Below are 2,848 nucleotides of genomic sequence, written 5' to 3' on the forward strand. Positions count from 1 at the left end.
AAATGGGGATCAGGTAGCACTTTGCGCTCAATCATCAAGTCTGTGTGGCTCTACCACTGGGCAAGTGTCCTCCTTCACAGACCCATCAGTCTGGGGCTTCAGATACTCCTGAAATCCAGGCAAGCATCCTACGTGCAAGCTCCGGGCCTGGAGACTTCAGGGTTCAGATGCCCTGAGTATTGCTTAATCTGAGCCAAAAGGCCAAGAAGTCTTGGAACTGAGTAAATATAGTATTTCTGTGGTAGTAGTAAAACAAGGCCCCATATGAGATCTGGAGCATTGTATATGTATTAAGTGAAGTGGTCTCTTCTCTAAAGACCTGAAAAGCTAAACAGACAAGGGAGAGGGCAAAAGGCAGGATTACAGAGCCCTGCCTAAAATCACAAGCCAGGAACAGAACTCGTCACTTTTAGTTTAGTACTCTACCCACTGTTTCATAAATCTGGCTCATTGCATGAAAATATATCTATTCCTTGCCAGTCTGCCGTCTTTATCCGTGAGTAGCTCCCTATTCCCTGAATAAACCTGCTTAAATAAATGCAGGAAGACCCAACAGTTTGGCATTATCAGGCTCTTCTACCAACAATTGTTGCAAGGGGACACAAAAAATGGATTATACATACTTACCCATTCCCCACCCCTTCACACCCACCTGCTTTGGCAGGGGAGAAAGCTTTAGTATCGCAATGCCCTCTTATTCCTGGAGGCTCAAACCCCAGTCTGGGTGGTCCATGCTACATATAACTCTCTTGAGTGAGTACAGTCCAAATATAATCCAGCCTTCACTCTCTAAACAGGACTCAGTGCTGCCCTTCTATATTCAGATAACACAGTTTCTCACAGAAATTGATCGCAGCAGCAGACACAGTTCAGACTTTCAGCAGCCTGATTGCCCAGCAGGGAATAGCTCCACTGTGGTTTACAGAACTATCCTGCTGCAATGTGGTGTAAGCAAGAGAAGAACCAGGGCCATTAATTGCTAACCCATTCAGTGTGATTTACTGATGCTCTAAATACTTAGAAGGAAAGGCTTTTCCTGACAGACTTGTCTGCTGGTTTTCCAGCAGTCTGGTTGTGTATTATTGTTTCTATTCACTTTAGAAATCATTCCAAATACTGAAAACAGAAGATTTCCAAACTCATTAAGTACACAATAAATACATTTTATGAAAGCATTTCTGCTCTCGGTAATGCTGGTTTTACATTGGTGAAACTCCACTGATTTTGTGCCTTCATCGATTTAAGGGTCAGAAGGGACCATTCTGACCATTTAGTCCACCCTCCTTACTCTGTTCCTTCCACTGAGCCCATAACTTGTGGCTCAACTAAAGTAGATCTTTCAGAAAGACTTTCAACGGAGTTTCTTCTGATGAATGATCATGTGAGACTGAAGGCTCCTGTAACTAAAAGTCAGTGCAAGAAAAAGCCATTGTTATTAATTTCTGTGCATGTTCCTTTTGTTCTTAACCAAGGGGAATTTTTTTTTCCAATTTGTGGGGTTGTTAGGAGTCACTCTATGCTCTGTACAGATAACCCATGGAATTTTGCAACTGGGACCGCATTTTTAAAAGACTGCAGGACACTGCTGTCTGTTGAGGGCAGAGATTTTTTGAAAATCTGGCTCCAACTGCGAGTATGGAGCCCTTACAAAAACCTAACCCTGAACTCTTTTGACACCTGGCCTTGGAATTCAACTTGTAGCATGGGGCACCCCTCACAGGTGACTGTGTGGGACGCTAAACTGGATTAAAAATCTATTTGCAAAACCGACTTGCTTTCCGACTTCTGTGCTGCACCTGAAAACCTTTCCTTCTGAAAGCAAATGCAGGCTTTCCCTAGGGGCTGCCTGGGGAAGTCTTTCCACTATAAACATTACCTACCACTGGTAGAGTCGGTTACAGGCAGGAATTCATTCTCCCAGTAAAGAGTCCATTCCAATCAAACCAAACATTATTTTTTTCCATTAATGAGTGTTGACGCCTACTGGAAAACTCTGCATGGAAATGTATTCAGAAACAAACTTTCAGATACGATGTTTCTTTCTGGGGGTTTCTTCTTTCTTTCCAGTACCGCAAACATCACCTTTGTAACTTGGGAATTCGTTGGCTCCTGCTATCGATTCTTCAGTGGAAGTCACAGGGCCAAATCCAGTTCTCATGTGGCTCTGGAAGCTAATGGGGTTATTCCAGATTTACACCAGCAGCAACAGGCCCCTCCTCCTCTGGCTGATGTCTCACCTCGGTGCCACCAGTTTTAAGCTGCCAAGCACCGAGATGGCAAGGGAACGAAATGGAGGGGCAGTGCCCCACTCCCTGCCAGCTTTCCTGTTGCCCTGGAAATGCCAGTAGCATCAAAAACCAGGGAGGAAGAGGGAGCTGATGCCAGCTGGGCAAGGCACTAAACCAGGGCTGCATTTGCCAGCCAGGATTCATCACTGGCATCAGCTACCATGTGTGTGTGTGTGTCACTGCATCCCTTGTCCTGTCCAGTGTGTGTGTGCGCGTGTGAAACTACATCCCATGCCACACGTGTCATTGTATCCCCTGCCCTGCCCAGTGTGTATGCATGGGTGTGAGCCTACATCCCATGCTGCACGTGTATGAGTGTGTGTCATTGCATCCCTTGCCCTGCCCTGCCCTGCCCTGCCCTGCCCAGTGTGTGTGTGTCACTGGCACTGCATCCCCTGCCCTGCCCTGCCCTGCGGAGCGGAGCGGCAGGCTGCCCGCCGCACCTGGTGGCCCGTCTACCCCCGCCCAGCCCTGCTCGCCCGGCGGAGGCGGCTGCAGCGCCCGGCCCGGGACAAGCTGCTCCCGCCTCCCTTCAGCAGGGCCCGGGCAGGGCGCCCCCG

The sequence above is a fragment of the Gavialis gangeticus genome, unplaced genomic scaffold (genome assembly GCF_001723915.1).
Source record: "Gavialis gangeticus isolate Ggan-Ray unplaced genomic scaffold, GavGan_comp1, whole genome shotgun sequence".
Lineage (NCBI taxonomy): Eukaryota > Metazoa > Chordata > Crocodylia > Gavialidae > Gavialis > Gavialis gangeticus.